At 42.8% G+C, this 12,316-nt stretch overlaps 1 protein-coding gene across 2 annotated transcripts in view; it reads right to left on the reverse strand.

Annotated features, from left to right (window-relative positions):
• The window catches only part of LOC309560736 (cdc42 effector protein 2-like), a 52,177-nt gene that overhangs the window by 8,580 nt on the left and 31,281 nt on the right, over positions 1-12,316 (reverse strand). Inside the window, exon 1 of one of the 2 annotated variants that reach the window (XM_082264369.1) lies at positions 3,475-3,559. The exons of the other annotated variant lie outside the window; for it this stretch is intronic. The gene's annotated coding sequence lies outside the window, so the exon portion shown is untranslated. Of the gene's footprint in view, positions 1-3,474; positions 3,560-12,316 lie in introns of those variants that run through there. 2 annotated transcript variants of the gene reach the window in all.

Raw genomic sequence — 12,316 nt, forward strand, 5'->3', positions numbered from 1 at the left:
ATATTTAAATGCCCACTCTATGTGGCTGAGCTGCAATTTGTAGGTGGGGCTTTGTGTGGCTTGAGTGTGGACACAGGGGGCCCCATGATCTCTGATTGCCCGGGGGCCCCATGAGTTGTCAGTCCACCCCTGATCCTGTGTCTCTGTAAAGCAGAAACACTAGTAAAAGCACCTCCCCACTACACTGAAACATTAGCTAGGCACACAGTTAACCCTTTGACCTCCCCTGATGTTAAACCCTTCCCTGCCTGTGTCATTAGTACAATGACAGTGCATATTTGTAGCACTGATCACAGTAATAATGTCAGTGAGTGGACCCAAAAAAAAGTGTCAAAAGTGTCAGGTGTCCGGCAATATCGCAGTCCCGCTAAAAGTCGCTGATCGCCACCATTATCAGTAAAAATAAATAAATAAAAATAACCCATAGTTTGTAGACGCTATAACATTTGCTCAAACCAATTAATATACGCTTACTGGTATTTTTTTTACTAAAAATATGTAGCAGAATGCATATAGGCCTAAATTGATGAAGGAATTAGATTTTTTACATTTTTTTATTGGATATGTTTTAGAGCAGAAATTAAAAAAATATTGTGTTTTTTTTTTTCAAAATTGGCGGTCGTTCTTTGTTTATAGCGCAAAAAATTAAAAACGCACAGGTGATCAAATACCACCAAAGCAAACTCTATTTGTGGGGAAAAAAAGGACATCAATTTCATTTGGGTACAGTGTGGCACAACCACGCAATTGTCTGTTTAAGTATTGCAGTGCCGTATTGCAAAAAATGGCCTGGTCAGGAAGGGAAGTAAACCTTCCGGAGGTGAAGGGGTTAAAGCGGAACTAAGCCCATTGATTTACCTGTTTACCAAGCCATGCTGTGAATGATAACTGTCACTTTTGCTTGTGCTCTCAATACATCAAATGGCTGGTGTCATAGCAGATTATGTGCAGCATTATGGTAACTGCAGATCAATCATAGGCTAATGCCCCGTACACACGCATCGATTATTGGCCGGGAATTTTCGGCCAACGTCCGATCGGCCGATTTTCGGCTTGTTAGTATGATGCTTCCGACAACCGACTCCGACTTTTCGGCCGAATAAAATCTGGTGTTCAGGCTATAACATTTTTGTTGGCCGTCAACACAACGCCCGATTTTCCGTCAGTCAGTACAGATTTCAGCAGACAAAAATCTGATGAGCAAGACTGGGCATGCTCAGAGAAGAAAAAACACACGGAAAGTAAACCAGCACATGACATCACTTCTGAAGTAGATTTTTGTTGGCCGAGAAAATTCGTGTGCAGTCTAGGCACATTCCAACCAACAAAACACAACTCTGGACAAAAGTCGGACGATCGGTCGGCTGATAATCGTTGCGTGTGTACGAGGCATAAGATGGCAACTTCCTTGGCTGTAAAGGATAGGAGGGTTTGGTTCTGCTTTAAAGGAAGCTGAAAAATAAGAATTACTGGCCAGATCAACAGGTAAAAATAAAAGAAAAATTCCTACAAAAAAAAAAAACAAATACAGTCACCGTTTCTAAGAATTGATAAGATGTAATACAATACATTTTTGTTACGGGGTTTAAAACCTGTCGTAATCCAAGATTTATGTCTCTTCATAGTTACTTTTAACATGTCAATTCAGTCTTCTTCAACTGTGGAAGAGTAACCCATGTGTGACCAGAAAGAACCAAAAGACGCAATTGTACTGCTACTTATGGTCACAGTACATTACTGTTGTAATTACTGATAATCAGTGTTAATTTTGGCAGCAATTTTCGTTTTAGTCATAGTCTTTTGACTAAAATGCTATTTTAATTTTAATCCTATTTTAGTCATCTGAATTATTTTAGATTTAGTAATATTTTAGTTGACTAAAATCTCCAGTACGTTTTAGTCAACTAAAATCTCATACATTTTAGTCAACTACAAATTGAATGGGTTTAGGTAAATTGTAATGCATTATTTAAACATTTCTCTATAAATTATATACTCCTAGTGTAAAAACCTAATAATAGTTTAATATTTATGGTATTAAGGTTTGAACTTGCACTACAGACACAGATTTGATCATTAGGATATAGAACGTCTTAATCAGGGTTTTTTTCTCAGAGATAGGTGCAGGAAAACCCCCCTTCTGAGTCACCCCTTGTCTCCGCCCCTACCCACCCCCCAGCACATTCCTTGGTCCCCTCCCCTACCCACCTCCCAGTACCGCCACTTTTAGAGAACACAGAACCAAGTATCATTCTGTGGTGCTAAGTAATTTGTAATGAACTTGTTAATTATAACAAGAAAAGCAGCAAAATAGATCTCATGCAGCCAACAACAATAGACCCCCCCAGAAACAAGAGATCACCCACACAACAATGCCCCCACAACAAAATACCACCCCAGCAACAATAGATCCACCCCAGCAACAATAGACCCCCAGCAGCATCATTAGATTCTCCAGCAGCCAGCAACGATAGACCTCTCTCAACAGTAGATCCCTCCTAGCAACAACTGACTCCCCAGAAATATAAGATCCCTACTAGCAACAACAGTTCCTCCTCCAGCAACAATAGACCCCAATGCAAAAATAGATCCCCACTAGTGACAATAGATCCCCCAGCGGCCATCATCAATAGACCATCCAGCACACCCCAGCACCCCTTTCACTTAAATACATTCAGTATTTGCGGTGCCGGAACTGCGTACCCCCTTAAAAAAGCCCTGGTCTTTATAAATAAAAGCAAGTTTCTTATTTGGGGAGGTGTGCTAGGAGTGGTAATTTGGGGGGGGGGTGTCATTTTGAGTAGGGGGGAGAGGTGTTTGTGCTAGGATGGGGGATTTGGGGGGGTTGTGCTAGAAAAGGCAATATAGTGACTCAAAGAAATAATGCAATTGGGTCAGCGTGACAGCCAAGCAGCTATCAATTCCAAAATTAGTATTCAGCAATGGCGGCCTCCATGTTTCTCCCAGGAACTCCAGATACACAGGTGTGAAACGCATACTTAGAGCTGTTTTACCTGCCAACAAAATGTGTATTCCTGTCCACCCTCTCCTGGGATTTACACAGCCCCGCCACACAACAAAGCCCTGTCCGGTAGGGGAGAGGACCTGATCTTTTTCTGCTGCAGTTTCACTTTCACTTACAGGTCTCCTTTCCACCCCAACGCTGTGTCTGTGAAAGAAGAAGCAGCACAAAGATAGGCTCATCACTTTCCTTCCACACTGCAGCACACCTGATTGACTCCTTGTGATGCTTCAGGAGCTAGAAGAGGCTGATATCAAGTCCAATTCAGGTACTTACAGTGCTTACATTTAAGAAAAATACATTTCATGATGTATAACTTATCACAGAGCTGCATTAACTGGTGCCTTTATTTCTACATAGCATTCAGCTTTAGGATTTGAGGAATACATGATTAACGGTACTTAGAAGCAAGGACAGGTCATGGTATGGAATAATAAATATGGATCAGTTACCTGGCCAGACTCTGCAATGACAGAAGGGGCAATTAGATGCACAGAGCTTTGTGAAGAGATGAAAATATCATTGACTCCAGGGACAGGGCGATGAGGACAGCCCGTACCATTCTTTCCTGGATCCCCCTTCTTATATCAGACATGGCTGCTCCCAGCAGACAGATGGCTGCAGAGCTGATCTCATAGATTATATCAGATAGCACTAACCTCCCAGATGCCTCCTTTCCTTAATGAGAAGCCGAGATACATTTCTGCCCGGAGCATTTTAAATGCATTTGTCCAGGTGGTCATGTATAGTGAATTATCCCATTATCTCATCTGCTGCAACCTCGCATTTCCTCTAACATAAAATAAAATGCAGCTGTGCTAACGATGATCTGCCGAGCTGCACCTCCGAGCTCCGATCCTATTACAGGCTTCACCTCCTCCCTCCTTTCCTAACCTAGCTCCAAAATGGCTTCCCAATATAAATGAGATAGAAAAGGTGGTGCATTTGTATCCTTTATAAAGGCCTGGTTCACAGCTATGCATTATAAAAGTGCCTTTTCAGTTTTGCAGAAACACACTACAGTCCATTCGACATGGTTTCCTATATGTTCACATCTCTGCATTTCATGGAAAGGGACTGGGACTTTCTTCTGGTTTTTGGTTCCTGAGACTTCAATGAATCAAAAAAATATATTGAAAAACGCAAAATGCACCTGGAATATACAAACTGCAATGTGCATAGGTGTGAATCAGGCCTTAGAGCCCATTCACACTGCCGCGACTTGTCAGGCGACTTGTCAGCCTGACAAGTCGCGGTCGGTCGCTGTCCATTGAGTAGTACAGGACCCGTTCTAATAGGAGCGACACAAGTCGCTCCGACTTAGAAAAAGGGTCCTGTACTACTTTGGGGCGACCTCGGAGCGACTTGCATAGACTTCCATTATGTGAAGTCCCTGCAAGTCGCGCCGAAGTCGGGGTGCACGCGACTTCACAGGTCGCCCCCGAAGTCGTGTCGCCTCAGTGTGAAGCGGCTCTAAGAGTGCTGCTGCCCATGGCCACTAAACACTATCATGTTTCTGAAATTACCTAGAAAATAAAAGCAAACTTCTCAATAGAGATTAACTTGGACATCTTCCAAACTCATCACTAGCTGTCCTCTGAACTTTACTCCAATGAACTTCGGGTTAGGTCATTTCCACCTGAGTCCACCTCTTAGTTTACATGAGCTGCGAGCAGAACTGACTCAGCTCATTGGAGTAAAAAAAAGAGCAAGTTAGGAGTTTGGCTAGAAATGAGTTTGGAGGACACCTGAGCTCATCTAACGTATTTTCCGACGTATAAGACGATCCCCCTAATTTTAAAGTTAAAACATAGGTTTTGGGCTATACTCGCCGTATGAGACTACCCCCCTTCCGAGGCAACACCATTTAAAAACATCAGATTTGATTTAAATACCATAATTTTTATTAAAATTGTTATGACTTACTTACCTATTAATCTCCAAGGTAAGTACCGTAAGTGTAATCTCTTAAATATCTCCAAGGTAAGTAAATACGGTAGGTGTAATCTCTCAAAGCGCTGGCTGGATGTGCCCTATTATTCTCCAAGGTAAGTACCATAAGTGTAATCTCTCAAATATGTCCAAGGTAAGTATGTAAGTACGGTAGGTGTAATCTCTCAAAGCGCTGGCTGGATGTGCCCTATAAATCTCCAAGGTAAGTACCGTAAATGTAATCTCTCAAATATCTCCAAGGTAAGTAAGTATTAGATGTAATCTCTTAAAGCGCTGGCTGTCTGTGCGGGAATACTGTACTGGTATATGTACCGTAGCTTCGGCTACATACAGTATACCGCGCTGAGCCAATCACAGCGAGCGATGTATTCTATTATTGAATACAAAGCCTGCTCGGGTTGGGGGAGCCAGAGAGGCGGGTTGATGATGTAATTCTCTCTGACTCCGCCAATCCAAGCAGGCTTTGTATTCAATAACAGAATACATCGCTCACCGTGATTGGCTAAGCGCGGTATACTGTATGTAGCTGAAGCTACGGTACATATACCGGTACAGGATTCCCGCACATCTACTTACTTACCTTGGAGATATTTGAGAGATTACATTTAAGGTACTTACCTTGGAGAATAATAGGGCACATCCAGCCAGCGCTTTGAGAGATTACGCCTACTTACTCTTACCCTGGCAATTTTTATACTCTGCGTATAAGATGACACCCCCCCCCCCCCATTTTTGGGGGATGTTTTTGAGGTTAAAAAGTCGTCTTATACTCCAGAAAATACGGCACTCAATTATTAACTATAGTCAACATTTTGTTTTTGAACATTAGGCTTTCTTAACCAGGGTTCCGTGGAATTGAACATTAGGCTTTCTTAACCAGGGTTCCGTGGAACCCTAAAGCCCCTTTCACACGGGCGCCTCAGCTTGGGGAACTCCGCTTGCTCACTGGGCAGAGTGGAGACAGACACAATCCCACTCACCCCTCTTGAGAAATCAGGTGAAACTAGACCATCTGTCCATTTTCACCCCATCATATCCGATCTGCCACGGATGGAAAATAGGACCACCATCTGTCTGGATTTGGCGTACAGGATCGGATAGCAGCGGGTATCAGCAGACATGTCACCGCTGACATCCGCCGCTCTATAGGGGAGAATGGAGGGTCCGATTAGGTCCGCCTGAACAACTGACAGGTGGACCTGATTGGACAGCCTGTATAAAGGGGCCTAAGGTTTCCCAAGAAGCTGCCAGGGGTTCCTTAAAGTGCGAGTATGGCAGAATAATCTCACACCTACAATGACCATCCATATAAAGGGACGGTTTCAATGTAGGGGGTCACTTCTACACTGATTAACAATGTAAAGGGGCTTTTCTCCATGGACCCTCAATGTGAGGGGCCATTTTTACATTGACCACCAATGTAAGTATAACCACAAAAAAAAAACTAATTATATTGGACTTTATTGATACAAGAGTGGACAGAAACATGTAAATATATAAAAATACAAATATTGTATTTCAAAATTAAATTCACACTAAAATTATGCAGGACTGTAATCAATGTAAGCAATGTTTGCCATAGATACTACTCACAATATCTTTGCCAAACACATCCCAATGTAAGTAGACACTTTTCTACTGACAACTAGTGTAAGGGGGACACTAACATTTTCATAGTTTGTGTTACATTTCTAGACAATATTTATTTTGTTTAATTGCAAAGAGGAAGGAGTGCTGTAAAATATGCTGCTCTGGGTGTCAAAAAACTCTAGTTATGCCGTTTTCTTCTATTTAAAATATTCATCAATTTACTGATCATGCTAATGTACCATGACTTATAGGTTTAATCATTTTTAGCAGGGGTTCCCTGTTCCCTTACAGTTATTTAACCAGTTTCTCTGGGTTGAAAAAGGATGTTTTACAATATATGGACTGGTGACAAAAATGTGCAGTCACACAGACAAAGGTTTTAATATTTTATATGCAGCTTGCAAAAATCAATCAGTCCATTATGGCCATTAAAATTACATGCACAGGTGCATTCAGGTTGGAAAATGTGGGGCAACAGAGTGCGCCAATCAGGGCTCTATTACATTTCACATCTATACAGCAGAGGGAGCCGATGGGCATGAAGAATTTGAGAGGCTGCACTGAACTTTTGGAAGTGTAGTCTAGGAAGAGGATCTTTCATGGGAGTAGATGGAGTATGGACTGCAATTCCCAAATATACACTTAGACATTAGAGGTCTAAGCAGATCCAGAAGTAATTTGCCATCTGAACAGCAGAACCAAAGTTGCTGTGTCACTGGGACTGGTGAGAGGGAAATGCTGCCATATTTATTAGCAGAGACTAAGTACATAGGGACTGGCCATCTAACTAGCAGCCTTATTCGCTGCATGCAGACATTACCAAAATTGTACTTACTGTATGTGAACCACAGGAAAGAATGGGCCCCAAAGTTATCTGACTGAAGAATTAGGATAAAGGACTGTCTTCTCAGATAGCCGTTCTATAAGAACGTTACTTGTTGCCCAGAGTAAGCGGTACTTCTGTTGGAAGGTCTAGGTCTTAGCCTTATATTTTATACAGAGTGTACTCTAAGCAGGAACTGGCTGAGACTCCAACCGTGTATGGGCAGGCTGAATGCACCAAGTTGATCAGTAGCAGCTAACAATAATAACTGTCTTCTGCCCCCGGGCACGGCTTCCCTCGCCGAGAGAAGACAATGGCCTGGCAGGAGGGATTTCCGCATCAACACTGTCTGTGTTAATAGGGCAATCGTGCAAACTACTTTCCTGCAACCCGTGGTTGCAGGATAGAAATTTTGCTCCGTGTATGGCCAGCCTAAGCAGCATTGACTACTAGTAGCAGAAAAGTATTTGTAGTGATGATCAATTTTGTCATTACTGTTATCTGTGCCATTGTTTATTGATGATTTATAGATTATCGAGTAAATTCAACCATAATGAGCTCCATTCTAAACTGCTATAACCTAGTGATCATATTGTTTAGTGAGCAGTGGTTGACCTATCTATTTGCTTATTTATGTACATACTGCTATTTATCTAAACCAGTTACAATACAATGGGTTTATTTACCATGAGTCTGGTGTTTATTTTCTGGTACTGAATCACAGCTGGGTTCAATGTATCCATACTGGTGTTCCTCAAAGGGTTTTCAGCAACTTTCGTTCAACAACATGTGTCAGAGAGTCTATGTTGTTCACAGAGTTGAGGCAAAAGAACAGAGAACCCTATCTATCAATGTAGCTTAAGGGTTAGGCTAAAGCGGAACTAAACTGTCCTATCATTTACAACCAAGGAAGCTGCCATCTAATGGCGCTTTTCCACTGCATGGAACCGTACCGGTTCGGCCCGCTTTTGTGCTTTTCCACTGCGGTACCGCATGGTATAGGGTCGGAACAGTTCGGTACAGTACGGTATAGGTTTGCTTTTCCACTGCATGGAACCGAACGGTACGGTACAGTACGGCTCTGAAAAAACAGTACCTACTCGATTGTGGTTCCAACAGGTACCAAACTGGTACCATATCCCACAATCCTTTGCATGCAGTCACTACTAGCCACTGATTGGTCAGAGAATCACACCCACCCCGTTGTTATCCCACCCACTTAACTTTAGTACTACTTTAGTGGAAAAGCAAACCTATACCGTACCGTACCGAACCGTTCCAACACTATACCATGCGGTACAGCAGTGGAAAAGCAAACCAGGCCAAGCAGGGCCGAGTAGAGCCGAGCCGGTACTAGCCGGTACTTGCAGTGGAAAAGTGCCATTAGTCTCTATTTGATCTGCAGTTGCTGTGGTTCTGTACATACCATGAGTTATGACATCAGTCATTTGATGGCTTGGCAGTTCAGTGAAGAGAACAAGCACTTGTCGCTCCGACTTAGAAAAAGGGTCCGGAGCTTCTTTGGGGCGACCTGGAGCGACCTGCATTGACTTCAATGTTATGAAGTCCGTGACGGCCGCTCCGAGGTCGCGGTGCGAGCTGCACACCGCGACCTGTAAGGTCGCCCCAGCAAGTCGGATCGTTATTGTTCACAGCATGCCTTGAAAGTAACTGTTTTGGGAAATTGTTACATTGATGGGTTTATTTCCACTTTAAGGATTTGGTTTCTGTTAAAGTTTTGGGTTAGACTTAGGTGTCAACAAAAACCATAATCTTTGGTGGAAAAACTACCGTACCTAAAACAACAGCACAAATAATTCTAAGACAACAACTAATAGGTTGATCTAGCTATGAAAAAGAAAGTCAGGGTTTCAACCCTCTAGCATCCATCCAAAACCAAAAAACGAATTTTAGGTGTAAAGACTTTTTGATCTCTTGGGCTAAATGAATGAGCTGCACTTCCACCTGACTAAGGTGTCACGCGCTTGTCTGGCAGTCTGGCCGCACCTAAAATGAGATGGTGGATTATACCTGGTAGAGGTCACAGCCAGGATACTATTCATGTCAACAACAATGACTGTATATATAGACAGAGGAGATTAGTCCCTCTGCAGTATCAGCAGATTCTACAGCCAGAAATAAACCATGACTGTGCAGTGAAAGTCCATACTATATATCTATAAATTGATTCCAGTCCCCACCCAGCCGTGTCATCATTTTGCTCACATGGAGGACATACAGTACTATACTAAGAAATATCAGAGTGTGATTCCCAGATATAATATAATTTTGACATCACATATCTGCAATCACATATATGGGCATATAATTCAAAACAAGAGTGTGCAGTACTCCACAAGAAGTCACTAGCTTGCATCAATTTCACTAAAATAAAATATGATGGAATGCTGTACTGTACTGTGTTAAAGAATAAACCAGAAAAAAGGATAACAAACATTCTAAAAAGCAATAAGAAATTTAGAGCAGACCGATTGCTTCATCAATTGCTCCTATTGACGTTAGTAGGTTTTGCTAGGTATTGGACACTTGTGATTCTTGTGGATCTCTCTGCAGTGTTCCTGGCTTCTACTCTTCTTTCTCCCCCCAGCTGCGCTGCAGGATAGTTAGTTCTTGGATCTGCGCCCCCTTCCCCCAGCTGTCAGGTCCCCCTGTGTGCCCCCCTCCCCCACAGTGCTGCAGGCTTTCATCCTCTCCTCTCCAGCCAACAGCTGCTGCTGGCTGCAGGAACACAGGGGAATCGGCTTCAGGATGGAAAGCAGAGAGGGGACCATCAAATATGCCGTATTTACCTGCCCTTTTCTTTCCTGAATGAACACAGTAAGCAATCAGTACCGCTGTTGTGTCCATTCATCACTAAAGCATAGTAAACTATGTTTACTTAAAGGATAAGCTCACTTTTTGGAAAAAAATAATAAATACACATTTTTTTTGCAGGTACAAAAAATTTGCATATATTTATTTTGAGTGTGTAAAGCATTGTACTAGATATAAGCAGATCGCTGGTGCCATGCAGGTCTCCAACAGATCTTCCAGTGTATCTGCTTGCCCATACATCCCATACGGGTAAGCAGATACAATCTCACAGGAAGCATGAATGCAAACTCCAAGATGACAGCCACAAATGCTGCCGGACCTTGTCGTTTTCCATACACGGAGCCCTGTCAATCAGTGACGCGGCTGGGTTGGCGGAGCCCCTCTCGGCCAGGTTTCTTTTAAATTGTGACAGCTAGCGGGGAGGGAGAAAAACCCAGCTAGCTGTCACAACGGGGAATGGGGAGGTGCAAGGGACGGTCCATTCATAACATGTTACATGTTACACCCTGAATATGGGTGTAGCATGTAACATGTTACGAAAGGTGAGCAGGAAGCCTCAGAGCCCTTCCCATTCATTTACTGTCCAGTGCAACTGCAGAGAAAAGGACCGATGAATTTGTGTTTGCTTTCAAGGAGGTATTAGCTGTGTCCGAACTGACAGTTCTAGATAGGACCTGGGCTGCTACCCTTACTATTGATACTAAATGGATCTGGTCCTAAAAATACACAAAAGGTGTTATTGGCTAGCAAAACCTGCCTTCAGTTATAAAAAAAAATCCAAACCATACAGTGCATCCAGAAAGTATTTACAGTGCTTCAAATTTTGTTATGTTACAGCCTTATTCCAAAATAGATTTAATTCTTATTTTCCTCAAAACTCTACAAACAATACCCCATAATGACAACGTGAAAGAAATTTGTTTGAAATCTTTGTAAATTTATTAAAAATAAAAAAATGAAAAAATCACATGTACATAAGTATTCACAGCCTTTGCCATAACACTCAAAATTGAGCTCAGGTGCATCCTGTTCCCACTGATCATCCATGAGATGTTTCTACAACTTGACTGGAGTCCACCTGTGGTAAATTCAGTTGATTTGACATGATTTGGAAAGGCAAACACCTGTCTATATAAGGTCCCACAGTTAACAGTGCATGTCAGAGCACAAAGCAAGCCATGAAGTCCAAGGAATTGTCTGTAGACCTCTGAGACAGAATTGTATCGAGGCACAGATCCGGGGAAGGGTACAGAAAAATTTCTGCAGCATTGAAGGTCCAAATGAGCACAGTGGCCTCCGTCATCTGTAAATGGAAGAAGTTTGGAACCACCAGACCTGTTCCTAATGCCAAACTGTGCGATCGGGGGAGAAGGGCCTTAGTCAGGGGGGTGACCACTCAGAGAGCTCCAGCTTTTCCCTGTGGAGAGAGGAGAACCTTCCAGAACAACTATCTCTGCAGCACTCCACCAATCAGGTCTGTATGGTAAAATGGCCAGACAAAAGCTACTCCTCAGTGACGCCACGCCCACGGCGACTAGCTAACCGAGACGTGGTTTAGTGACTGGGATTTATAAGGGAATAAGGGAAATTCCTACTGAGTAATTAGTTTGACTGTGATACTTTCACAGCCTGCACTGCCTTTGGTCACCACTAGAGGGAGACTCCACTCCAATCCAGCTGGCTGACCACACACAGGCAGATACAAATCTTACATTCAATCTGGTGCACTCTAAGGGTTAGGGAGCAGTCTAGCAATTATCACACACTACTAGGATTCCTCCAGCTATCCTACAAGCTAGAACCCCTGTTTTAATCACTCTTCCTACTGTCCCCACACCCACACACCACAAACAATAGCCTGCCACCACCCAACAGTTTGTCCGCAGACTGGTCTGCTGGGACACCACACACACGCAGATCTCCGTCTGGTTTACAATCTGCATGCAATCTGCCAACACACAGTGCAATTGCATACAGATTGGCATGTAGCGTAGACCAAGCAATTAGGCACTAAAATGCAACAATCTCTCTAGAGATATGAGTCCTAGCTTAGTACACAGAAGTCACTTATTAATTTTATAATTGAATATCCC

The sequence above is a fragment of the Pelophylax lessonae genome, assembly GCF_965119305.1.
Source record: "Pelophylax lessonae genome assembly, chromosome: 7".
Taxonomy (NCBI): domain Eukaryota; kingdom Metazoa; phylum Chordata; class Amphibia; order Anura; family Ranidae; genus Pelophylax; species Pelophylax lessonae.